Source organism: Schistocerca gregaria, unplaced genomic scaffold (assembly GCF_023897955.1).
Source record: "Schistocerca gregaria isolate iqSchGreg1 unplaced genomic scaffold, iqSchGreg1.2 ptg001105l, whole genome shotgun sequence".
NCBI classification, from domain to species: Eukaryota; Metazoa; Arthropoda; class Insecta; order Orthoptera; family Acrididae; genus Schistocerca; species Schistocerca gregaria.
This window is the reverse complement of record NW_026062446.1, coordinates 25,413-50,750: the sequence shown is the minus strand read 5'-3', so window position 1 is coordinate 50,750 and position 25,338 is coordinate 25,413. Positions and strand designations below refer to the sequence as shown.

The window sequence follows — 25,338 nt, the reverse complement described above, 5'->3', positions numbered from 1 at the left end:
GACAGCCGATTATGCACCGTGCGAATTACGCAAATATCTAGAAGCGCGACGCGTGTCAGGCAGGTGAGAACGCTTCTCTCGGTCCAGCAGGACACTGCCACACCCCGCGCAGTCCACCCGCCGCCCGGCCGCGCGCAATCCCTGCGACGGACAACAATAACAAGGTGCGTCTCCCGCGAGTGTCGGAGGCCGCACGAACCAAACGAATGACGGGCGGTGCAACGAGCAGCTGTGTTGTGCGTCTGACCCACGTGGCGGCGCGCCGCACTGCGCGTCGCCTTCGTGGTGGAAGGACGTGCTTTGCGTCAAATGTGCCACCGAAAATGGCGATTGCGTGTATTGGGAGGAGAGGCGAATCCTTCTTGTGCCGTGCGGCTACAGTATAAGGACGCCAACGGCCATACCATGTTGTATACACCGGTTCTCGTCCGATCACCGAAGTTAAGCAACATCGGGCCCGGTTAGTACTTGGATGGGTGACCGCCTGGGAACACCGGGTGCTGTTGGCTCCCTGTCTTCTTTTAAATTTTATGTCACTACACCTGCCAGCCCTCTTTTCATACAAACTCTCAGGTGCGACAAAGATGCTTCCACAAGCATTTTAAACTACTGTATTAAACGTAAGATGCGAAATTACAGTAATGAACTCAGTTTGTACAAGAATGCGCGGAGGAAGAGTGCTAGGAACTCGTTGAAAATAACGAAACACTGCGAATCGACAGATGTGCTCTTGAAATGCGTCAGAGCCTACTGTTTTGTAGGAGCGCTACATTCCAAAAACTAACTACATTAAAAAAAAAACCTGTTCCCGTCCGACCACCGAAGATAAGCAACAACGTTTATATTCGGATCGGCGACCGCCTGGGAACTCTGGCTGTCTTCATTTCTTGCTTTCTTGTCGCTACCCCTGCCAGCCGTTTTTTCATGCTACCTTTCTCATGTGACAAAGATGCTTCCATACTGATTTTAAACTATCGTAAGGTACGATATTAAGGAACTCAGTTTGAAAAGAGTGCGCCAAGGAAGACTTCCAAAGAGTCTCTGGAAATAAGAAAACAGTATGAAGTGACAGAAATGTTGTGAAGTACGTCAGGGCATATTGTTTTGTAGCAGTGCACAACGGCAAATTTGTAAACAAAAATTTACCTTTCGTCGCTACAAGAGATGGATACTTTGTCGAAAAGCCTGTGTCTTGTGTGCATGTTTTCGCACCTTTCCACGGCACGGCGCGGCACAGAGCTGCTCTGGTAGCTCCGAACGGCCGCACACGTCGCCTCGGACACGCCGGTTCGGCCCGCGCCCATCTCGCAGATGTTCCTCGTGCTTGTGCTGTCATATGGACCGCGACCCGAGCGGCAGCGAGCGGCAGTCGAGCAAAGTCGGGACAAGTCGGGACGGAAGGTGACAGCCGATTATGCACCGTGCGAATTACGCAAATATCTAGAAGCGCGACGCGTGTCAGGCAGGTGAGAACGCTTCTCTCGGTCCAGCAGGACACTGCCACACCCCGCGCAGTCCACCCGCCGCCCGGCCGCGCGCAATCCCTGCGACGGACAACAATAACAAGGTGCGTCTCCCGCGAGTGTCGGAGGCCGCACGAACCAAACGAATGACGGGCGGTGCAACGAGCAGCTGTGTTGTGCGTCTGACCCACGTGGCGGCGCGCCGCACTGCGCGTCGCCTTCGTGGTGGAAGGACGTGCTTTGCGTCAAATGTGCCACAGAAAATGGCGATTGCGTGTATTGGGAGGAGAGGCGAATCCTTCTTGTGCCGTGCGGCTACAGTATAAGGACGCCAACGGCCATACCATGTTGAATACACCGGTTCTCGTCCGATCACCGAAGTTAAGCAACATCGGGCCCGGTTAGTACTTGGATGGGTGACCGCCTGGGAACACCGGGTGCTGTTGGCTCCCTGTCTTCTTTTAAATTTTATGTCACTACACCTGCCAGCCCTCTTTTCATACAAACTCTCAGGTGCGACAAAGATGCTTCCACAAGCATTTTAAACTACTGTATTAAACGTAAGATGCGAAATTACAGTAATGAACTCAGTTTGTACAAGAATGCGCGGAGGAAGAGTGCTAGGAACTCGTTGAAAATAACGAAACACTGCGAATCGACAGATGTGCTCTTGAAATGCGTCAGAGCCTACTGTTTTGTAGGAGCGCTACATTCCAAAAACTAACTACATTAAAAAAAAAACCTGTTCCCGTCCGACCACCGAAGATAAGCAACAACGTTTATATTCGGATCGGCGACCGCCTGGGAACTCTGGCTGTCTTCATTTCTTGCTTTCTTGTCGCTACCCCTGCCAGCCGTTTTTTCATGCTACCTTTCTCATGTGACAAAGATGCTTCCATACTGATTTTAAACTATCGTAAGGTACGATATTAAGGAACTCAGTTTGAAAAGAGTGCGCCAAGGAAGACTTCCAAAGAGTCTCTGGAAATAAGAAAACAGTATGAAGTGACAGAAATGTTGTGAAGTACGTCAGGGCATATTGTTTTGTAGCAGTGCACAACGGCAAATTTGTAAACAAAAATTTACCTTTCGTCGCTACAAGAGATGGATACTTTGTCGAAAAGCCTGTGTCTTGTGTGCATGTTTTCGCACCTTTCCACGGCACGGCGCGGCACAGAGCTGCTCTGGTAGCTCCGAACGGCCGCACACGTCGCCTCGGACACGCCGGTTCGGCCCGCGCCCATCTCGCAGATGTTCCTCGTGCTTGTGCTGTCATATGGACCGCGACCCGAGCGGCAGCGAGCGGCAGTCGAGCAAAGTCGGGACAAGTCGGGACGGAAGGTGACAGCCGATTATGCACCGTGCGAATTACGCAAATATCTAGAAGCGCGACGCGTGTCAGGCAGGTGAGAACGCTTCTCTCGGTCCAGCAGGACACTGCCACACCCCGCGCAGTCCACCCGCCGCCCGGCCGCGCGCAATCCCTGCGACGGACAACAATAACAAGGTGCGTCTCCCTCGAGTGTCGGAGGCCGCACGAACCAAACGAATGACAGGCGGTGCAACGAGCAGCTGTGTTGTGCGTCTGACCCACGTGGCGGCGCGCCGCACTGCGCGTCGCCTTCGAGGTGGAAGGACGTGCATTGCGTCAAATGTGCCACCGAAAATGGCGATTGCGTGTATTGGGAGGAGAGGCGAAGCCTTCTTGTGCCGTGCGGCTACAGTATAAGGACGCCAACGGCCATACCATGTTGAATACACCGGTTCTCGTCCGATCACCGAAGTTAAGCAACATCGGGCCCGGTTAGTACTTGGATGGGTGACCGCCTGGGAACACCGGGTGCTGTTGGCTCCCTGTCTTCTTTTAAATTTTATGTCACTACACCTGCCAGCCCTCTTTTCATACAAACTCTCAGGTGCGACAAAGATGCTTCCACAAGCATTTTAAACTACTGTATTAAACGTAAGATGCGAAATTACAGTAATGAACTCAGTTTGTACAAGAATGCGCGGAGGAAGAGTGCTAGGAACTCGTTGAAAATAACGAAACACTGCGAATCGACAGATGTGCTCTTGAAATGCGTCAGAGCCTACTGTTTTGTAGGAGCGCTACATTCCAAAAACTAACTACATTAAAAAAAAAACCTGTTCCCGTCCGACCACCGAAGATAAGCAACAACGTTTATATTCGGATCGGCGACCGCCTGGGAACTCTGGCTGTCTTCATTTCTTGCTTTCTTGTCGCTACCCCTGCCAGCCGTTTTTTCATGCTACCTTTCTCATGTGACAAAGATGCTTCCATACTGATTTTAAACTATCGTAAGGTACGATATTAAGGAACTCAGTTTGAAAAGAGTGCGCCAAGGAAGACTTCCAAAGAGTCTCTGGAAATAAGAAAACAGTATGAAGTGACAGAAATGTTGTGAAGTACGTCAGGGCATATTGTTTTGTAGCAGTGCACAACGGCAAATTTGTAAACAAAAATTTACCTTTCGTCGCTACAAGAGATGGATACTTTGTCGAAAAGCCTGTGTCTTGTGTGCATGTTTTCGCACCTTTCCACGGCACGGCGCGGCACAGAGCTGCTCTGGTAGCTCCGAACGGCCGCACACGTCGCCTCGGACACGCCGGTTCGGCCCGCGCCCATCTCGCAGATGTTCCTCGTGCTTGTGCTGTCATATGGACCGCGACCCGAGCGGCAGCGAGCGGCAGTCGAGCAAAGTCGGGACAAGTCGGGACGGAAGGTGACAGCCGATTATGCACCGTGCGAATTACGCAAATATCTAGAAGCGCGACGCGTGTCAGGCAGGTGAGAACGCTTCTCTCGGTCCAGCAGGACACTGCCACACCCCGCGCAGTCCACCCGCCGCCCGGCCGCGCGCAATCCCTGCGACGGACAACAATAACAAGGTGCGTCTCCCGCGAGTGTCGGAGGCCGCACGAACCAAACGAATGACGGGCGGTGCAACGAGCAGCTGTGTTGTGCGTCTGACCCACGTGGCGGCGCGCCGCACTGCGCGTCGCCTTCGAGGTGGAAGGACGTGCTTTGCGTCAAATGTGCCACCGAAAATGGCGATTGCGTGTATTGGGAGGAGAGGCGAATCCTTCTTGTGCCGTGCGGCTACAGTATAAGGACGCCAACGGCCATACCATGTTGTATACACCGGTTCTCGTCCGATCACCGAAGTTAAGCAACATCGGGCCCGGTTAGTACTTGGATGGGTGACCGCCTGGGAACACCGGGTGCTGTTGGCTCCCTGTCTTCTTTTAAATTTTATGTCACTACACCTGCCAGCCCTCTTTTCATACAAACTCTCAGGTGCGACAAAGATGCTTCCACAAGCATTTTAAACTACTGTATTAAACGTAAGATGCGAAATTACAGTAATGAACTCAGTTTGTACAAGAATGCGCGGAGGAAGAGTGCTAGGAACTCGTTGAAAATAACGAAACACTGCGAATCGACAGATGTGCTCTTGAAATGCGTCAGAGCCTACTGTTTTGTAGGAGCGCTACATTCCAAAAACTAACTACATTAAAAAAAAAACCTGTTCCCGTCCGACCACCGAAGATAAGCAACAACGTTTATATTCGGATCGGCGACCGCCTGGGAACTCTGGCTGTCTTCATTTCTTGCTTTCTTGTCGCTACCCCTGCCAGCCGTTTTTTCATGCTACCTTTCTCATGTGACAAAGATGCTTCCATACTGATTTTAAACTATCGTAAGGTACGATATTAAGGAACTCAGTTTGAAAAGAGTGCGCCAAGGAAGACTTCCAAAGAGTCTCTGGAAATAAGAAAACAGTATGAAGTGACAGAAATGTTGTGAAGTACGTCAGGGCATATTGTTTTGTAGCAGTGCACAACGGCAAATTTGTAAACAAAAATTTACCTTTCGTCGCTACAAGAGATGGATACTTTGTCGAAAAGCCTGTGTCTTGTGTGCATGTTTTCGCACCTTTCCACGGCACGGCGCGGCACAGAGCTGCTCTGGTAGCTCCGAACGGCCGCACACGTCGCCTCGGACACGCCGGTTCGGCCCGCGCCCATCTCGCAGATGTTCCTCGTGCTTGTGCTGTCATATGGACCGCGACCCGAGCGGCAGCGAGCGGCAGTCGAGCAAAGTCGGGACAAGTCGGGACGGAAGGTGACAGCCGATTATGCACCGTGCGAATTACGCAAATATCTAGAAGCGCGACGCGTGTCAGGCAGGTGAGAACGCTTCTCTCGGTCCAGCAGGACACTGCCACACCCCGCGCAGTCCACCCGCCGCCCGGCCGCGCGCAATCCCTGCGACGGACAACAATAACAAGGTGCGTCTCCCGCGAGTGTCGGAGGCCGCACGAACCAAACGAATGACGGGCGGTGCAACGAGCAGCTGTGTTGTGCGTCTGACCCACGTGGCGGCGCGCCGCACTGCGCGTCGCCTTCGAGGTGGAAGGACGTGCTTTGCGTCAAATGTGCCACCGAAAATGGCGATTGCGTGTATTGGGAGGAGAGGCGAATCCTTCTTGTGCCGTGCGGCTACAGTATAAGGACGCCAACGGCCATACCATGTTGTATACACCGGTTCTCGTCCGATCACCGAAGTTAAGCAACATCGGGCCCGGTTAGTACTTGGATGGGTGACCGCCTGGGAACACCGGGTGCTGTTGGCTCCCTGTCTTCTTTTAAATTTTATGTCACTACACCTGCCAGCCCTCTTTTCATACAAACTCTCAGGTGCGACAAAGATGCTTCCACAAGCATTTTAAACTACTGTATTAAACGTAAGATGCGAAATTACAGTAATGAACTCAGTTTGTACAAGAATGCGCGGAGGAAGAGTGCTAGGAACTCGTTGAAAATAACGAAACACTGCGAATCGACAGATGTGCTCTTGAAATGCGTCAGAGCCTACTGTTTTGTAGGAGCGCTACATTCCAAAAACTAACTACATTAAAAAAAAAACCTGTTCCCGTCCGACCACCGAAGATAAGCAACAACGTTTATATTCGGATCGGCGACCGCCTGGGAACTCTGGCTGTCTTCATTTCTTGCTTTCTTGTCGCTACCCCTGCCAGCCGTTTTTTCATGCTACCTTTCTCATGTGACAAAGATGCTTCCATACTGATTTTAAACTATCGTAAGGTACGATATTAAGGAACTCAGTTTGAAAAGAGTGCGCCAAGGAAGACTTCCAAAGAGTCTCTGGAAATAAGAAAACAGTATGAAGTGACAGAAATGTTGTGAAGTACGTCAGGGCATATTGTTTTGTAGCAGTGCACAACGGCAAATTTGTAAACAAAAATTTACCTTTCGTCGCTACAAGAGATGGATACTTTGTCGAAAAGCCTGTGTCTTGTGTGCATGTTTTCGCACCTTTCCACGGCACGGCGCGGCACAGAGCTGCTCTGGTAGCTCCGAACGGCCGCACACGTCGCCTCGGACACGCCGGTTCGGCCCGCGCCCATCTCGCAGATGTTCCTCGTGCTTGTGCTGTCATATGGACCGCGACCCGAGCGGCAGCGAGCGGCAGTCGAGCAAAGTCGGGACAAGTCGGGACGGAAGGTGACAGCCGATTATGCACCGTGCGAATTACGCAAATATCTAGAAGCGCGACGCGTGTCAGGCAGGTGAGAACGCTTCTCTCGGTCCAGCAGGACACTGCCACACCCCGCGCAGTCCACCCGCCGCCCGGCCGCGCGCAATCCCTGCGACGGACAACAATAACAAGGTGCGTCTCCCTCGAGTGTCGGAGGCCGCACGAACCAAACGAATGACAGGCGGTGCAACGAGCAGCTGTGTTGTGCGTCTGACCCACGTGGCGGCGCGCCGCACTGCGCGTCGCCTTCGAGGTGGAAGGACGTGCATTGCGTCAAATGTGCCACCGAAAATGGCGATTGCGTGTATTGGGAGGAGAGGCGAAGCCTTCTTGTGCCGTGCGGCTACAGTATAAGGACGCCAACGGCCATACCATGTTGAATACACCGGTTCTCGTCCGATCACCGAAGTTAAGCAACATCGGGCCCGGTTAGTACTTGGATGGGTGACCGCCTGGGAACACCGGGTGCTGTTGGCTCCCTCTCTTCTTTCAAATTTTATGTCTCTACACCTGCCAGCCCTCTTTTCATACAAACTCTCAGGTGCGACAAAGATGCTTCCACAAGCATTTTAAACTACTGTATTAAACGAAAGATGCGAAATTACAGTAATGAACTCAGTTTGTACAAGAATGCGCGGAGGAAGAGTGATAGGAACTCGTTGAAAATAACGAAACACTGCGAATCGACAGATGTGCTCTTGAAATGCGTCAGAGCCTACTGTTTTGTAGGAGCGCTAAATTCCAAAAACTAACTACATTAAAAAAAAAAAAAAACCTGTTCCCGTCCGACCACCGAAGATAAGCAACAACGTTTATATTCGGATCGGCGACCGCCTGGGAACTCTGGCTGTCTTCATTTCTTGCTTTCTTGTCGCTACCCCTGCCAGCCGTTTTTTCATGCTACCTTTCTCATGTGACAAAGATGCTTCCATACTGATTTTAAACTATCGTAAGATACGATATTAAGGAACTCAGTTTGAAAAGAGTGCGCCAAGGAAGACTTCCAAAGAGTCTCTGGAAATAACAAAACAGTATGAAGTGACAGAAATGTTGTGAAATACGTCAGGGCATATTGTTTTGTAGCAGTGCACAACGGCAAATTTGTAAACAAAAATTTACCTTTCGTCGCTACAAGAGATGGATACTTTGTCGAAAAGCCTGTGTCTTGTGTGCATGTTTTCGCACCTTTCCACGGCACGGCGCGGCACAGAGCTGCTCTGGTAGCTCCGAACGGCCGCACACGTCGCCTCGGACACGCCGGTTCGGCCCGCGCCCATCTCGCAGATGTTCCTCGTGCTTGTGCTGTCATATGGACCGCGACCCGAGCGGCAGCGAGCGGCAGTCGAGCAAAGTCGGGACAAGTCGGGACGGAAGGTGACAGCCGATTATGCACCGTGCGAATTACGCAAATATCTAGAAGCGCGACGCGTGTCAGGCAGGTGAGAACGCTTCTCTCGGTCCAGCAGGACACTGCCACACCCCGCGCAGTCCACCCGCCGCCCGGCCGCGCGCAATCCCTGCGACGGACAACAATAACAAGGTGCGTCTCCCGCGAGTGTCGGAGGCCGCACGAACCAAACGAATGACGGGCGGTGCAACGAGCAGCTGTGTTGTGCGTCTGACCCACGTGGCGGCGCGCCGCACTGCGCGTCGCCTTCGTGGTGGAAGGACGTGCTTTGCGTCAAATGTGCCACAGAAAATGGCGATTGCGTGTATTGGGAGGAGAGGCGAATCCTTCTTGTGCCGTGCGGCTACAGTATAAGGACGCCAACGGCCATACCATGTTGAATACACCGGTTCTCGTCCGATCACCGAAGTTAAGCAACATCGGGCCCGGTTAGTACTTGGATGGGTGACCGCCTGGGAACACCGGGTGCTGTTGGCTCCCTGTCTTCTTTTAAATTTTATGTCACTACACCTGCCAGCCCTCTTTTCATACAAACTCTCAGGTGCGACAAAGATGCTTCCACAAGCATTTTAAACTACTGTATTAAACGTAAGATGCGAAATTACAGTAATGAACTCAGTTTGTACAAGAATGCGCGGAGGAAGAGTGCTAGGAACTCGTTGAAAATAACGAAACACTGCGAATCGACAGATGTGCTCTTGAAATGCGTCAGAGCCTACTGTTTTGTAGGAGCGCTACATTCCAAAAACTAACTACATTAAAAAAAAAACCTGTTCCCGTCCGACCACCGAAGATAAGCAACAACGTTTATATTCGGATCGGCGACCGCCTGGGAACTCTGGCTGTCTTCATTTCTTGCTTTCTTGTCGCTACCCCTGCCAGCCGTTTTTTCATGCTACCTTTCTCATGTGACAAAGATGCTTCCATACTGATTTTAAACTATCGTAAGGTACGATATTAAGGAACTCAGTTTGAAAAGAGTGCGCCAAGGAAGACTTCCAAAGAGTCTCTGGAAATAAGAAAACAGTATGAAGTGACAGAAATGTTGTGAAGTACGTCAGGGCATATTGTTTTGTAGCAGTGCACAACGGCAAATTTGTAAACAAAAATTTACCTTTCGTCGCTACAAGAGATGGATACTTTGTCGAAAAGCCTGTGTCTTGTGTGCATGTTTTCGCACCTTTCCACGGCACGGCGCGGCACAGAGCTGCTCTGGTAGCTCCGAACGGCCGCACACGTCGCCTCGGACACGCCGGTTCGGCCCGCGCCCATCTCGCAGATGTTCCTCGTGCTTGTGCTGTCATATGGACCGCGACCCGAGCGGCAGCGAGCGGCAGTCGAGCAAAGTCGGGACAAGTCGGGACGGAAGGTGACAGCCGATTATGCACCGTGCGAATTACGCCAATATCTAGAAGCGCGACGCGTGTCAGGCAGGTGAGAACGCTTCTCTCGGTCCAGCAGGACACTGCCACACCCCGCGCAGTCCACCCGCCGCCCGGCCGCGCGCAATCCCTGCGACGGACAACAATAACAAGGTGCGTCTCCCTCGAGTGTCGGAGGCCGCACGAACCAAACGAATGACAGGCGGTGCAACGAGCAGCTGTGTTGTGCGTCTGACCCACGTGGCGGCGCGCCGCACTGCGCGTCGCCTTCGAGGTGGAAGGACGTGCATTGCGTCAAATGTGCCACCGAAAATGGCGATTGCGTGTATTGGGAGGAGAGGCGAAGCCTTCTTGTGCCGTGCGGCTACAGTATAAGGACGCCAACGGCCATACCATGTTGAATACACCGGTTCTCGTCCGATCACCGAAGTTAAGCAACATCGGGCCCGGTTAGTACTTGGATGGGTGACCGCCTGGGAACACCGGGTGCTGTTGGCTCCCTGTCTTCTTTTAAATTTTATGTCACTACACCTGCCAGCCCTCTTTTCATACAAACTCTCAGGTGCGACAAAGATGCTTCCACAAGCATTTTAAACTACTGTATTAAACGTAAGATGCGAAATTACAGTAATGAACTCAGTTTGTACAAGAATGCGCGGAGGAAGAGTGCTAGGAACTCGTTGAAAATAACGAAACACTGCGAATCGACAGATGTGCTCTTGAAATGCGTCAGAGCCTACTGTTTTGTAGGAGCGCTACATTCCAAAAACTAACTACATTAAAAAAAAAACCTGTTCCCGTCCGACCACCGAAGATAAGCAACAACGTTTATATTCGGATCGGCGACCGCCTGGGAACTCTGGCTGTCTTCATTTCTTGCTTTCTTGTCGCTACCCCTGCCAGCCGTTTTTTCATGCTACCTTTCTCATGTGACAAAGATGCTTCCATACTGATTTTAAACTATCGTAAGGTACGATATTAAGGAACTCAGTTTGAAAAGAGTGCGCCAAGGAAGACTTCCAAAGAGTCTCTGGAAATAAGAAAACAGTATGAAGTGACAGAAATGTTGTGAAGTACGTCAGGGCATATTGTTTTGTAGCAGTGCACAACGGCAAATTTGTAAACAAAAATTTACCTTTCGTCGCTACAAGAGATGGATACTTTGTCGAAAAGCCTGTGTCTTGTGTGCATGTTTTCGCACCTTTCCACGGCACGGCGCGGCACAGAGCTGCTCTGGTAGCTCCGAACGGCCGCACACGTCGCCTCGGACACGCCGGTTCGGCCCGCGCCCATCTCGCAGATGTTCCTCGTGCTTGTGCTGTCATATGGACCGCGACCCGAGCGGCAGCGAGCGGCAGTCGAGCAAAGTCGGGACAAGTCGGGACGGAAGGTGACAGCCGATTATGCACCGTGCGAATTACGCAAATATCTAGAAGCGCGACGCGTGTCAGGCAGGTGAGAACGCTTCTCTCGGTCCAGCAGGACACTGCCACACCCCGCGCAGTCCACCCGCCGCCCGGCCGCGCGCAATCCCTGCGACGGACAACAATAACAAGGTGCGTCTCCCTCGAGTGTCGGAGGCCGCACGAACCAAACGAATGACAGGCGGTGCAACGAGCAGCTGTGTTGTGCGTCTGACCCACGTGGCGGCGCGCCGCACTGCGCGTCGCCTTCGAGGTGGAAGGACGTGCATTGCGTCAAATGTGCCACCGAAAATGGCGATTGCGTGTATTGGGAGGAGAGGCGAAGCCTTCTTGTGCCGTGCGGCTACAGTATAAGGACGCCAACGGCCATACCATGTTGAATACACCGGTTCTCGTCCGATCACCGAAGTTAAGCAACATCGGGCCCGGTTAGTACTTGGATGGGTGACCGCCTGGGAACACCGGGTGCTGTTGGCTCCCTCTCTTCTTTCAAATTTTATGTCTCTACACCTGCCAGCCCTCTTTTCATACAAACTCTCAGGTGCGACAAAGATGCTTCCACAAGCATTTTAAACTACTGTATTAAACGAAAGATGCGAAATTACAGTAATGAACTCAGTTTGTACAAGAATGCGCGGAGGAAGAGTGATAGGAACTCGTTGAAAATAACGAAACACTGCGAATCGACAGATGTGCTCTTGAAATGCGTCAGAGCCTACTGTTTTGTAGGAGCGCTAAATTCCAAAAACTAACTACATTAAAAAAAAAAAAAAACCTGTTCCCGTCCGACCACCGAAGATAAGCAACAACGTTTATATTCGGATCGGCGACCGCCTGGGAACTCTGGCTGTCTTCATTTCTTGCTTCTTGTCGCTACCCCTGCCAGCCGTTTTTTCATGCTACCTTTCTCATGTGACAAAGATGCTTCCATACTGATTTTAAACTATCGTAAGATACGATATTAAGGAACTCAGTTTGAAAAGAGTGCGCCAAGGAAGACTTCCAAAGAGTCTCTGGAAATAACAAAACAGTATGAAGTGACAGAAATGTTGTGAAATACGTCAGGGCATATTGTTTTGTAGCAGTGCACAACGGCAAATTTGTAAACAAAAATTTACCTTTCGTCGCTACAAGAGATGGATACTTTGTCGAAAAGCCTGTGTCTTGTGTGCATGTTTTCGCACCTTTCCACGGCACGGCGCGGCACAGAGCTGCTCTGGTAGCTCCGAACGGCCGCACACGTCGCCTCGGACACGCCGGTTCGGCCCGCGCCCATCTCGCAGATGTTCCTCGTGCTTGTGCTGTCATATGGACCGCGACCCGAGCGGCAGCGAGCGGCAGTCGAGCAAAGTCGGGACAAGTCGGGACGGAAGGTGACAGCCGATTATGCACCGTGCGAATTACGCAAATATCTAGAAGCGCGACGCGTGTCAGGCAGGTGAGAACGCTTCTCTCGGTCCAGCAGGACACTGCCACACCCCGCGCAGTCCACCCGCCGCCCGGCCGCGCGCAATCCCTGCGACGGACAACAATAACAAGGTGCGTCTCCCGCGAGTGTCGGAGGCCGCACGAACCAAACGAATGACGGGCGGTGCAACGAGCAGCTGTGTTGTGCGTCTGACCCACGTGGCGGCGCGCCGCACTGCGCGTCGCCTTCGTGGTGGAAGGACGTGCTTTGCGTCAAATGTGCCACCGAAAATGGCGATTGCGTGTATTGGGAGGAGAGGCGAATCCTTCTTGTGCCGTGCGGCTACAGTATAAGGACGCCAACGGCCATACCATGTTGAATACACCGGTTCTCGTCCGATCACCGAAGTTAAGCAACATCGGGCCCGGTTAGTACTTGGATGGGTGACCGCCTGGGAACACCGGGTGCTGTTGGCTCCCTGTCTTCTTTTAAATTTTATGTCACTACACCTGCCAGCCCTCTTTTCATACAAACTCTCAGGTGCGACAAAGATGCTTCCACAAGCATTTTAAACTACTGTATTAAACGTAAGATGCGAAATTACAGTAATGAACTCAGTTTGTACAAGAATGCGCGGAGGAAGAGTGCTAGGAACTCGTTGAAAATAACGAAACACTGCGAATCGACAGATGTGCTCTTGAAATGCGTCAGAGCCTACTGTTTTGTAGGAGCGCTACATTCCAAAAACTAACTACATTAAAAAAAAAACCTGTTCCCGTCCGACCACCGAAGATAAGCAACAACGTTTATATTCGGATCGGCGACCGCCTGGGAACTCTGGCTGTCTTCATTTCTTGCTTTCTTGTCGCTACCCCTGCCAGCCGTTTTTTCATGCTACCTTTCTCATGTGACAAAGATGCTTCCATACTGATTTTAAACTATCGTAAGGTACGATATTAAGGAACTCAGTTTGAAAAGAGTGCGCCAAGGAAGACTTCCAAAGAGTCTCTGGAAATAAGAAAACAGTATGAAGTGACAGAAATGTTGTGAAGTACGTCAGGGCATATTGTTTTGTAGCAGTGCACAACGGCAAATTTGTAAACAAAAATTTACCTTTCGTCGCTACAAGAGATGGATACTTTGTCGAAAAGCCTGTGTCTTGTGTGCATGTTTTCGCACCTTTCCACGGCACGGCGCGGCACAGAGCTGCTCTGGTAGCTCCGAACGGCCGCACACGTCGCCTCGGACACGCCGGTTCGGCCCGCGCCCATCTCGCAGATGTTCCTCGTGCTTGTGCTGTCATATGGACCGCGACCCGAGCGGCAGCGAGCGGCAGTCGAGCAAAGTCGGGACAAGTCGGGACGGAAGGTGACAGCCGATTATGCACCGTGCGAATTACGCAAATATCTAGAAGCGCGACGCGTGTCAGGCAGGTGAGAACGCTTCTCTCGGTCCAGCAGGACACTGCCACACCCCGCGCAGTCCACCCGCCGCCCGGCCGCGCGCAATCCCTGCGACGGACAACAATAACAAGGTGCGTCTCCCTCGAGTGTCGGAGGCCGCACGAACCAAACGAATGACAGGCGGTGCAACGAGCAGCTGTGTTGTGCGTCTGACCCACGTGGCGGCGCGCCGCACTGCGCGTCGCCTTCGAGGTGGAAGGACGTGCATTGCGTCAAATGTGCCACCGAAAATGGCGATTGCGTGTATTGGGAGGAGAGGCGAAGCCTTCTTGTGCCGTGCGGCTACAGTATAAGGACGCCAACGGCCATACCATGTTGAATACACCGGTTCTCGTCCGATCACCGAAGTTAAGCAACATCGGGCCCGGTTAGTACTTGGATGGGTGACCGCCTGGGAACACCGGGTGCTGTTGGCTCCCTCTCTTCTTTCAAATTTTATGTCTCTACACCTGCCAGCCCTCTTTTCATACAAACTCTCAGGTGCGACAAAGATGCTTCCACAAGCATTTTAAACTACTGTATTAAACGAAAGATGCGAAATTACAGTAATGAACTCAGTTTGTACAAGAATGCGCGGAGGAAGAGTGATAGGAACTCGTTGAAAATAACGAAACACTGCGAATCGACAGATGTGCTCTTGAAATGCGTCAGAGCCTACTGTTTTGTAGGAGCGCTAAATTCCAAAAACTAACTACATTAAAAAAAAAAAAAAACCTGTTCCCGTCCGACCACCGAAGATAAGCAACAACGTTTATATTCGGATCGGCGACCGCCTGGGAACTCTGGCTGTCTTCATTTCTTGCTTCTTGTCGCTACCCCTGCCAGCCGTTTTTTCATGCTACCTTTCTCATGTGACAAAGATGCTTCCATACTGATTTTAAACTATCGTAAGATACGATATTAAGGAACTCAGTTTGAAAAGAGTGCGCCAAGGAAGACTTCCAAAGAGTCTCTGGAAATAACAAAACAGTATGAAGTGACAGAAATGTTGTGAAATACGTCAGGGCATATTGTTTTGTAGCAGTGCACAACGGCAAATTTGTAAACAAAAATTTACCTTTCGTCGCTACAAGAGATGGATACTTTGTCGAAAAGCCTGTGTCTTGTGTGCATGTTTTCGCACCTTTCCACGGCACGGCGCGGCACAGAGCTGCTCTGGTAGCTCCGAACGGCCGCACACGTCGCCTCGGACACGCCGGTTCGGCCCGCGCCCATCTCGCAGATGTTCCTCGTGCTTGTGCTGTCATATGGACCGCGACCCGAGCGGCAGCGAGCGGCAGTCGAGCAAAGTCGGGACAAGTCGGGACGGAAGGTGACAGCCGATTATGCACCGTGCGAATTACGCAAATATCTAGAAGCGCGACGCGTGTCAGGCAGGTGAGAACGCTTCTCTCGGTCCAGCAGGACACTGCCACACCCCGCGCAGTCCACCCGCCGCCCGGCCGCGCGCAATCCCTGCGACGGACAACAATAACAAGGTGCGTCTCCCGCGAGTGTCGGAGGCCGCACGAACCAAACGAATGACGGGCGGTGCAACGAGCAGCTGTGTTGTGCGTCTGACCCACGTGGCGGCGCGCCGCACTGCGCGTCGCCTTCGTGGTGGAAGGACGTGCTTTGCGTCAAATGTGCCACCGAAAATGGCGATTGCGTGTATTGGGAGGAGAGGCGAATCCTTCTTGTGCCGTGCGGCTACAGTATAAGGACGCCAACGGCCATACCATGTTGAATACACCGGTTCTCGTCCGATCACCGAAGTTAAGCAACATCGGGCCCGGTTAGTACTTGGATGGGTGACCGCCTGGGAACACCGGGTGCTGTTGGCTCCCTGTCTTCTTTTAAATTTTATGTCACTACACCTGCCAGCCCTCTTTTCATACAAACTCTCAGGTGCGACAAAGATGCTTCCACAAGCATTTTAAACTACTGTATTAAACGTAAGATGCGAAATTACAGTAATGAACTCAGTTTGTACAAGAATGCGCGGAGGAAGAGTGCTAGGAACTCGTTGAAAATAACGAAACACTGCGAATCGACAGATGTGCTCTTGAAATGCGTCAGAGCCTACTGTTTTGTAGGAGCGCTACATTCCAAAAACTAACTACATTAAAAAAAAAACCTGTTCCCGTCCGACCACCGAAGATAAGCAACAACGTTTATATTCGGATCGGCGACCGCCTGGGAACTCTGGCTGTCTTCATTTCTTGCTTTCTTGTCGCTACCCCTGCCAGCCGTTTTTTCATGCTACCTTTCTCATGTGACAAAGATGCTTCCATACTGATTTTAAACTATCGTAAGGTACGATATTAAGGAACTCAGTTTGAAAAGAGTGCGCCAAGGAAGACTTCCAAAGAGTCTCTGGAAATAAGAAAACAGTATGAAGTGACAGAAATGTTGTGAAGTACGTCAGGGCATATTGTTTTGTAGCAGTGCACAACGGCAAATTTGTAAACAAAAATTTACCTTTCGTCGCTACAAGAGATGGATACTTTGTCGAAAAGCCTGTGTCTTGTGTGCATGTTTTCGCACCTTTCCACGGCACGGCGCGGCACAGAGCTGCTCTGGTAGCTCCGAACGGCCGCACACGTCGCCTCGGACACGCCGGTTCGGCCCGCGCCCATCTCGCAGATGTTCCTCGTGCTTGTGCTGTCATATGGACCGCGACCCGAGCGGCAGCGAGCGGCAGTCGAGCAAAGTCGGGACAAGTCGGGACGGAAGGTGACAGCCGATTATGCACCGTGCGAATTACGCAAATATCTAGAAGCGCGACGCGTGTCAGGCAGGTGAGAACGCTTCTCTCGGTCCAGCAGGACACTGCCACACCCCGCGCAGTCCACCCGCCGCCCGGCCGCGCGCAATCCCTGCGACGGACAACAATAACAAGGTGCGTCTCCCTCGAGTGTCGGAGGCCGCACGAACCAAACGAATGACAGGCGGTGCAACGAGCAGCTGTGTTGTGCGTCTGACCCACGTGGCGGCGCGCCGCACTGCGCGTCGCCTTCGAGGTGGAAGGACGTGCATTGCGTCAAATGTGCCACCGAAAATGGCGATTGCGTGTATTGGGAGGAGAGGCGAAGCCTTCTTGTGCCGTGCGGCTACAGTATAAGGACGCCAACGGCCATACCATGTTGAATACACCGGTTCTCGTCCGATCACCGAAGTTAAGCAACATCGGGCCCGGTTAGTACTTGGATGGGTGACCGCCTGGGAACACCGGGTGCTGTTGGCTCCCTGTCTTCTTTTAAATTTTATGTCACTACACCTGCCAGCCCTCTTTTCATACAAACTCTCAGGTGCGACAAAGATGCTTCCACAAGCATTTTAAACTACTGTATTAAACGTAAGATGCGAAATTACAGTAATGAACTCAGTTTGTACAAGAATGCGCGGAGGAAGAGTGCTAGGAACTCGTTGAAAATAACGAAACACTGCGAATCGACAGATGTGCTCTTGAAATGCGTCAGAGCCTACTGTTTTGTAGGAGCGCTACATTCCAAAAACTAACTACATTAAAAAAAAAACCTGTTCCCGTCCGACCACCGAAGATAAGCAACAACGTTTATATTCGGATCGGCGACCGCCTGGGAACTCTGGCTGTCTTCATTTCTTGCTTTCTTGTCGCTACCCCTGCCAGCCGTTTTTTCATGCTACCTTTCTCATGTGACAAAGATGCTTCCATACTGATTTTAAACTATCGTAAGGTACGATATTAAGGAACTCAGTTTGAAAAGAGTGCGCCAAGGAAGACTTCCAAAGAGTCTCTGGAAATAAGAAAACAGTATGAAGTGACAGAAATGTTGTGAAGTACGTCAGGGCATATTGTTTTGTAGCAGTGCACAACGGCAAATTTGTAAACAAAAATTTACCTTTCGTCGCTACAAGAGATGGATACTTTGTCGAAAAGCCTGTGTCTTGTGTGCATGTTTTCGCACCTTTCCACGGCACGGCGCGGCACAGAGCTGCTCTGGTAGCTCCGAACGGCCGCACACGTCGCCTCGGACACGCCGGTTCGGCCCGCGCCCATCTCGCAGATGTTCCTCGTGCTTGTGCTGTCATATGGACCGCGACCCGAGCGGCAGCGAGCGGCAGTCGAGCAAAGTCGGGACAAGTCGGGACGGAAGGTGACAGCCGATTATGCACCGTGCGAATTACGCAAATATCTAGAAGCGCGACGCGTGTCAGGCAGGTGAGAACGCTTCTCTCGGTCCAGCAGGACACTGCCACACCCCGCGCAGTCCACCCGCCGCCCGGCCGCGCGCAATCCCTGCGACGGACAACAATAACAAGGTGCGTCTCCCTCGAGTGTCGGAGGCCGCACGAACCAAACGAATGACAGGCGGTGCAACGAGCAGCTGTGTTGTGCGTCTGACCCACGTGGCGGCGCGCCGCACTGCGCGTCGCCTTCGAGGTGGAAGGACGTGCATTGCGTCAAATGTGCCACCGAAAATGGCGATTGCGTGTATTGGGAGGAGAGGCGAAGCCTTCTTGTGCCGTGCGGCTACAGTATAAGGACGCCAACGGCCATACCATGTTGAATACACCGGTTCTCGTCCGATCACCGAAGTTAAGCAACATCGGGCCCGGTTAGTACTTGGATGGGTGACCGCCTGGGATCACCGGGTGCTGTTGGCTCCCTCTCTTCTTTCAAATTTTATGTCTCTACACCTGCCAGCCCTCTTTTCATACAAACTCTCAGGTGCGACAAAGATGCTTCCACAAGCATTTTAAACTACTGTATTAAACGAAAGATGCGAAATTACAGTAATGAACTCAGTTTGTACAAGAATGCGCGGAGGAAGAGTGATAGGAACTCGTTGAAAATAACGAAACACTGCGAATCGACAGATGTGCTCTTGAAATGCGTCAGAGCCTACTGTTTTGTAGGAGCGCTAAATTCCAAAAACTAACTACATTAAAAAAAAAAAAAAACCTGTTCCCGTCCGACCACCGAAGATAAGCAACAACGTTTATATTCGGATCGGCGACCGCCTGGGAACTCTGGCTGTCTTCATTTCTTGCTTCTTGTCGCTACCCCTGCCAGCCGTTTTTTCATGCTACCTTTCTCATGTGACAAAGATGCTTCCATACTGATTTTAAACTATCGTAAGATACGATATTAAGGAACTCAGTTTGAAAAGAGTGCGCCAAGGAAGACTTCCAAAGAGTCTCTGGAAATAACAAAACAGTATGAAGTGACAGAAATGTTGTGAAATACGTCAGGGCATATTGTTTTGTAGCAGTGCACAACGGCAAATTTGTAAACAAAAATTTACCTTTCGTCGCTACAAGAGATGGATACTTTGTCGAAAAGCCTGTGTCTTGTGTGCATGTTTTCGCACCTTTCCACGGCACGGCGCGGCACAGAGCTGCTCTGGTAGCTCCGAACGGCCGCACACGTCGCCTCGGACACGCCGGTTCGGCCCGCGCCCATCTCGCAGATGTTCCTCGTGCTTGTGCTGTCATATGGACCGCGACCCGAGCGGCAGCGAGCGGCAGTCGAGCAAAGTCGGGACAAGTCGGGACGGAAGGTGACAGCCGATTATGCACCGTGCGAATTACGCAAATATCTAGAAGCGCGACGCGTGTCAGGCAGGTGAGAACGCTTCTCTCGGTCCAGCAGGACACTGCCACACCCCGCGCAGTCCACCCGCCGCCCGGCCGCGCGCAATCCCTGCGACGGACAACAATAACAAGGTGCGTCTCCCGCGAGTGTCGGAGGCCGCACGAACCAAACGAATGACGGGCGGTGCAACGAGCAGCTGTGTTGTGCGTCTGACCCACGTGGCGGCGCGCCGCACTGCGCGTCGCCTTCGTGGTGGAAGGACGTGCTTTGCGTCAAATGTGCCACCGAAAATGGCGATTGCGTGTATTGGGAGGAGAGGCGAATCCTTCTTGTGCCGTGCGGCTACAGTATAAGGACGCCAACGGCCATACCATGTTGAATACACCGGTTCTCGTCCGATCACCGAAGTTAAGCAACATCGGGCCCGGTTAGTACTTGGATGGGTGACCGCCTGGGAACACCGGGTGCTGTTGGCTCCCTGTCTTCTTTTAAATTTTATGTCACTACACCTGCCAGCCCTCTTTTCATACAAACTCTCAGGTGCGACAAAGATGCTTCCACAAGCATTTTAAACTACTGTATTAAACGTAAGATGCGAAATTACAGTAATGAACTCAGTTTGTACAAGAATGCGCGGAGGAAGAGTGCTAGGAACTCGTTGAAAATAACGAAACACTGCGAATCGACAGATGTGCTCTTGAAATGCGTCAGAGCCTACTGTTTTGTAGGAGCGCTACATTCCAAAAACTAACTACATTAAAAAAAAAACCTGTTCCCGTCCGACCACCGAAGATAAGCAACAACGTTTATATTCGGATCGGCGACCGCCTGGGAACTCTGGCTGTCTTCATTTCTTGCTTTCTTGTCGCTACCCCTGCCAGCCGTTTTTTCATGCTACCTTTCTCATGTGACAAAGATGCTTCCATACTGATTTTAAACTATCGTAAGGTACGATATTAAGGAACTCAGTTTGAAAAGAGTGCGCCAAGGAAGACTTCCAAAGAGTCTCTGGAAATAAGAAAACAGTATGAAGTGACAGAAATGTTGTGAAGTACGTCAGGGCATATTGTTTTGTAGCAGTGCACAACGGCAAATTTGTAAACAAAAATTTACCTTTCGTCGCTACAAGAGATGGATACTTTGTCGAAAAGCCTGTGTCTTGTGTGCATGTTTTCGCACCTTTCCACGGCACGGCGCGGCACAGAGCTGCTCTGGTAGCTCCGAACGGCCGCACACGTCGCCTCGGACACGCCGGTTCGGCCCGCGCCCATCTCGCAGATGTTCCTCGTGCTTGTGCTGTCATATGGACCGCGACCCGAGCGGCAGCGAGCGGCAGTCGAGCAAAGTCGGGACAAGTCGGGACGGAAGGTGACAGCCGATTATGCACCGTGCGAATTACGCAAATATCTAGAAGCGCGACGCGTGTCAGGCAGGTGAGAACGCTTCTCTCGGTCCAGCAGGACACTGCCACACCCCGCGCAGTCCACCCGCCGCCCGGCCGCGCGCAATCCCTGCGACGGACAACAATAACAAGGTGCGTCTCCCTCGAGTGTCGGAGGCCGCACGAACCAAACGAATGACAGGCGGTGCAACGAGCAGCTGTGTTGTGCGTCTGACCCACGTGGCGGCGCGCCGCACTGCGCGTCGCCTTCGAGGTGGAAGGACGTGCATTGCGTCAAATGTGCCACCGAAAATGGCGATTGCGTGTATTGGGAGGAGAGGCGAAGCCTTCTTGTGCCGTGCGGCTACAGTATAAGGACGCCAACGGCCATACCATGTTGAATACACCGGTTCTCGTCCGATCACCGAAGTTAAGCAACATCGGGCCCGGTTAGTACTTGGATGGGTGACCGCCTGGGAACACCGGGTGCTGTTGGCTCCCTGTCTTCTTTTAAATTTTATGTCACTACACCTGCCAGCCCTCTTTTCATACAAACTCTCAGGTGCGACAAAGATGCTTCCACAAGCATTTTAAACTACTGTATTAAACGTAAGATGCGAAATTACAGTAATGAACTCAGTTTGTACAAGAATGCGCGGAGGAAGAGTGCTAGGAACTCGTTGAAAATAACGAAACACTGCGAATCGACAGATGTGCTCTTGAAATGCGTCAGAGCCTACTGTTTTGTAGGAGCGCTACATTCCAAAAACTAACTACATTAAAAAAAAAACCTGTTCCCGTCCGACCACCGAAGATAAGCAACAACGTTTATATTCGGATCGGCGACCGCCTGGGAACTCTGGCTGTCTTCATTTCTTGCTTTCTTGTCGCTACCCCTGCCAGCCGTTTTTTCATGCTACCTTTCTCATGTGACAAAGATGCTTCCATACTGATTTTAAACTATCGTAAGGTACGATATTAAGGAACTCAGTTTGAAAAGAGTGCGCCAAGGAAGACTTCCAAAGAGTCTCTGGAAATAAGAAAACAGTATGAAGTGACAGAAATGTTGTGAAGTACGTCAGGGCATATTGTTTTGTAGCAGTGCACAACGGCAAATTTGTAAACAAAAATTTACCTTTCGTCGCTACAAGAGATGGATACTTTGTCGAAAAGCCTGTGTCTTGTGTGCATGTTTTCGCACCTTTCCACGGCACGGCGCGGCACAGAGCTGCTCTGGTAGCTCCGAACGGCCGCACACGTCGCCTCGGACACGCCGGTTCGGCCCGCGCCCATCTCGCAGATGTTCCTCGTGCTTGTGCTGTCATATGGACCGCGACCCGAGCGGCAGCGAGCGGCAGTCGAGCAAAGTCGGGACAAGTCGGGACGGAAGGTGACAGCCGATTATGCACCGTGCGAATTACGCAAATATCTAGAAGCGCGACGCGTGTCAGGCAGGTGAGAACGCTTCTCTCGGTCCAGCAGGACACTGCCACACCCCGCGCAGTCCACCCGCCGCCCGGCCGCGCGCAATCCCTGCGACGGACAACAATAACAAGGTGCGTCTCCCTCGAGTGTCGGAGGCCGCACGAACCAAACGAATGACAGGCGGTGCAACGAGCAGCTGTGTTGTGCGTCTGACCCACGTGGCGGCGCGCCGCACTGCGCGTCGCCTTCGAGGTGGAAGGACGTGCATTGCGTCAAATGTGCCACCGAAAATGGCGATTGCGTGTATTGGGAGGAGAGGCGAAGCCTTCTTGTGCCGTGCGGCTACAGTATAAGGACGCCAACGGCCATACCATGTTGAATACACCGGTTCTCGTCCGATCACCGAAGTTAAGCAACATCGGGCCCGGTTAGTACTTGGATGGGTGACCGCCTGGGAACACCGGGTGCTGTTGGCTCCCTGTCTTCTTTTAAATTTTATGTCACTACACCTGCCAGCCCTCTTTTCATACAAACTCTCAGGTGCGACAAAGATGCTTCCACAAGCATTTTAAACTACTGTATTAAACGTAAGATGCGAAATTACAGTAATGAACTCAGTTTGTACAAGAATGCGCGGAGGAAGAGTGCTAGGAACTCGTTGAAAATAACGAAACACTGCGAATCGACAGATGTGCTCTTGAAATGCGTCAGAGCCTACTGTTTTGTAGGAGCGCTACATTCCAAAAACTAACTACATTAAAAAAAAAACCTGTTCCCGTCCGACCACCGAAGATAAGCAACAACGTTTATATTCGGATCGGCGACCGCCTGGGAACTCTGGCTGTCTTCATTTCTTGCTTTCTTGTCGCTACCCCTGCCAGCCGTTTTTTCATGCTACCTTTCTCATGTGACAAAGATGCTTCCATACTGATTTTAAACTATCGTAAGGTACGATATTAAGGAACTCAGTTTGAAAAGAGTGCGCCAAGGAAGACTTCCAAAGAGTCTCTGGAAATAAGAAAACAGTATGAAGTGACAGAAATGTTGTGAAGTACGTCAGGGCATATTGTTTTGTAGCAGTGCACAACGGCAAATTTGTAAACAAAAATTTACCTTTCGTCGCTACAAGAGATGGATACTTTGTCGAAAAGCCTGTGTCTTGTGTGCATGTTTTCGCACCTTTCCACGGCACGGCGCGGCACGGCACAGAGCTGCTCTGGTAGCTCCGAACGGCCGCACACGTCGCCTCGGACACGCCGGTTCGGCCCGCGCCCATCTCGCAGATGTTCCTCGTGCTTGTGCTGTCATATGGACCGCGACCCGAGCGGCAGCGAGCGGCAGTCGAGCAAAGTCGGGACAAGTCGGGACGGAAGGTGACAGCCGATTATGCACCGTGCGAATTACGCAAATATCTAGAAGCGCGACGCGTGTCAGGCAGGTGAGAACGCTTCTCTCGGTCCAGCAGGACACTGCCACACCCCGCGCAGTCCACCCGCCGCCCGGCCGCGCGCAATCCCTGCGACGGACAACAATAACAAGGTGCGTCTCCCTCGAGTGTCGGAGGCCGCACGAACCAAACGAATGACAGGCGGTGCAACGAGCAGCTGTGTTGTGCGTCTGACCCACGTGGCGGCGCGCCGCACTGCGCGTCGCCTTCGAGGTGGAAGGACGTGCATTGCGTCAAATGTGCCACCGAAAATGGCGATTGCGTGTATTGGGAGGAGAGGCGAAGCCTTCTTGTGCCGTGCGGCTACAGTATAAGGACGCCAACGGCCATACCATGTTGAATACACCGGTTCTCGTCCGATCACCGAAGTTAAGCAACATCGGGCCCGGTTAGTACTTGGATGGGTGACCGCCTGGGAACACCGGGTGCTGTTGGCTCCCTGTCTTCTTTTAAATTTTATGTCACTACACCTGCCAGCCCTCTTTTCATACAAACTCTCAGGTGCGACAAAGATGCTTCCACAAGCATTTTAAACTACTGTATTAAACGTAAGATGCGAAATTACAGTAATGAACTCAGTTTGTACAAGAATGCGCGGAGGAAGAGTGCTAGGAACTCGTTGAAAATAACGAAACACTGCGAATCGACAGATGTGCTCTTGAAATGCGTCAGAGCCTACTGTTTTGTAGGAGCGCTACATTCCAAAAACTAACTACATTAAAAAAAAAACCTGTTCCCGTCCGACCACCGAAGATAAGCAACAACGTTTATATTCGGATCGGCGACCGCCTGGGAACTCTGGCTGTCTTCATTTCTTGCTTTCTTGTCGCTACCCCTGCCAGCCGTTTTTTCATGCTACCTTTCTCATGTGACAAAGATGCTTCCATACTGATTTTAAACTATCGTAAGGTACGATATTAAGGAACTCAGTTTGAAAAGAGTGCGCCAAGGAAGACTTCCAAAGAGTCTCTGGAAATAAGAAAACAGTATGAAGTGACAGAAATGTTGTGAAGTACGTCAGGGCATATTGTTTTGTAGCAGTGCACAACGGCAAATTTGTAAACAAAAATTTACCTTTCGTCGCTACAAGAGATGGATACTTTGTCGAAAAGCCTGTGTCTTGTGTGCATGTTTTCGCACCTTTCCACGGCACGGCGCGGCACAGAGCTGCTCTGGTAGCTCCGAACGGCCGCACACGTCGCCTCGGACACGCCGGTTCGGCCCGCGCCCATCTCGCAGATGTTCCTCGTGCTTGTGCTGTCATATGGACCGCGACCCGAGCGGCAGCGAGCGGCAGTCGAGCAAAGTCGGGACAAGTCGGGACGGAAGGTGACAGCCGATTATGCACCGTGCGAATTACGCAAATATCTAGAAGCGCGACGCGTGTCAGGCA

General features: G+C 51.7%; 18 non-coding genes across 18 annotated transcripts; all 18 read left to right on the top strand.

The window, feature by feature from the left end:
* Nucleotides 1–390: 390 nt before the first annotated feature.
* On the top strand, nucleotides 391–509 carry LOC126328241 (5S ribosomal RNA). Its single transcript, XR_007561763.1, has one exon. It is a non-coding gene; the product is annotated as a 5S ribosomal RNA (ribosomal RNA).
* A 1,284-nt stretch (nucleotides 510–1,793) lies between these two features.
* On the top strand, nucleotides 1,794–1,912 carry LOC126328277 (5S ribosomal RNA). Its single transcript, XR_007561798.1, has one exon. It is a non-coding gene; the product is annotated as a 5S ribosomal RNA (ribosomal RNA).
* A 1,284-nt stretch (nucleotides 1,913–3,196) lies between these two features.
* LOC126328276 (5S ribosomal RNA) lies at nucleotides 3,197–3,315 on the top strand. Its single transcript, XR_007561797.1, has one exon. It is a non-coding gene; the product is annotated as a 5S ribosomal RNA (ribosomal RNA).
* Nucleotides 3,316–4,599: 1,284 nt separating this feature from the next.
* On the top strand, nucleotides 4,600–4,718 carry LOC126328240 (5S ribosomal RNA). The gene has a single exon (XR_007561762.1). It is a non-coding gene; the product is annotated as a 5S ribosomal RNA (ribosomal RNA).
* Nucleotides 4,719–6,002: 1,284 nt separating this feature from the next.
* On the top strand, nucleotides 6,003–6,121 carry LOC126328238 (5S ribosomal RNA). Its single transcript, XR_007561760.1, has one exon. It is a non-coding gene; the product is annotated as a 5S ribosomal RNA (ribosomal RNA).
* Nucleotides 6,122–7,405: 1,284 nt separating this feature from the next.
* On the top strand, nucleotides 7,406–7,524 carry LOC126328275 (5S ribosomal RNA). The gene has a single exon (XR_007561796.1). It is a non-coding gene; the product is annotated as a 5S ribosomal RNA (ribosomal RNA).
* A 1,289-nt stretch (nucleotides 7,525–8,813) lies between these two features.
* LOC126328274 (5S ribosomal RNA) lies at nucleotides 8,814–8,932 on the top strand. Its single transcript, XR_007561795.1, has one exon. It is a non-coding gene; the product is annotated as a 5S ribosomal RNA (ribosomal RNA).
* A 1,284-nt stretch (nucleotides 8,933–10,216) lies between these two features.
* On the top strand, nucleotides 10,217–10,335 carry LOC126328273 (5S ribosomal RNA). Its single transcript, XR_007561794.1, has one exon. It is a non-coding gene; the product is annotated as a 5S ribosomal RNA (ribosomal RNA).
* Nucleotides 10,336–11,619: 1,284 nt separating this feature from the next.
* Nucleotides 11,620–11,738, top strand: LOC126328272 (5S ribosomal RNA). The gene has a single exon (XR_007561793.1). It is a non-coding gene; the product is annotated as a 5S ribosomal RNA (ribosomal RNA).
* Nucleotides 11,739–13,026: 1,288 nt separating this feature from the next.
* Nucleotides 13,027–13,145, top strand: LOC126328271 (5S ribosomal RNA). Its single transcript, XR_007561792.1, has one exon. It is a non-coding gene; the product is annotated as a 5S ribosomal RNA (ribosomal RNA).
* Nucleotides 13,146–14,429: 1,284 nt separating this feature from the next.
* LOC126328269 (5S ribosomal RNA) lies at nucleotides 14,430–14,548 on the top strand. Its single transcript, XR_007561790.1, has one exon. It is a non-coding gene; the product is annotated as a 5S ribosomal RNA (ribosomal RNA).
* Nucleotides 14,549–15,836: 1,288 nt separating this feature from the next.
* On the top strand, nucleotides 15,837–15,955 carry LOC126328268 (5S ribosomal RNA). The gene has a single exon (XR_007561789.1). It is a non-coding gene; the product is annotated as a 5S ribosomal RNA (ribosomal RNA).
* Nucleotides 15,956–17,239: 1,284 nt separating this feature from the next.
* Nucleotides 17,240–17,358, top strand: LOC126328267 (5S ribosomal RNA). Its single transcript, XR_007561788.1, has one exon. It is a non-coding gene; the product is annotated as a 5S ribosomal RNA (ribosomal RNA).
* A 1,284-nt stretch (nucleotides 17,359–18,642) lies between these two features.
* On the top strand, nucleotides 18,643–18,761 carry LOC126328248 (5S ribosomal RNA). Its single transcript, XR_007561770.1, has one exon. It is a non-coding gene; the product is annotated as a 5S ribosomal RNA (ribosomal RNA).
* A 1,288-nt stretch (nucleotides 18,762–20,049) lies between these two features.
* On the top strand, nucleotides 20,050–20,168 carry LOC126328266 (5S ribosomal RNA). The gene has a single exon (XR_007561787.1). It is a non-coding gene; the product is annotated as a 5S ribosomal RNA (ribosomal RNA).
* Nucleotides 20,169–21,452: 1,284 nt separating this feature from the next.
* Nucleotides 21,453–21,571, top strand: LOC126328265 (5S ribosomal RNA). The gene has a single exon (XR_007561786.1). It is a non-coding gene; the product is annotated as a 5S ribosomal RNA (ribosomal RNA).
* Nucleotides 21,572–22,855: 1,284 nt separating this feature from the next.
* Nucleotides 22,856–22,974, top strand: LOC126328264 (5S ribosomal RNA). The gene has a single exon (XR_007561785.1). It is a non-coding gene; the product is annotated as a 5S ribosomal RNA (ribosomal RNA).
* A 1,289-nt stretch (nucleotides 22,975–24,263) lies between these two features.
* LOC126328263 (5S ribosomal RNA) lies at nucleotides 24,264–24,382 on the top strand. The gene has a single exon (XR_007561784.1). It is a non-coding gene; the product is annotated as a 5S ribosomal RNA (ribosomal RNA).
* The last annotated feature ends 956 nt before the right edge of the window (nucleotides 24,383–25,338 follow it).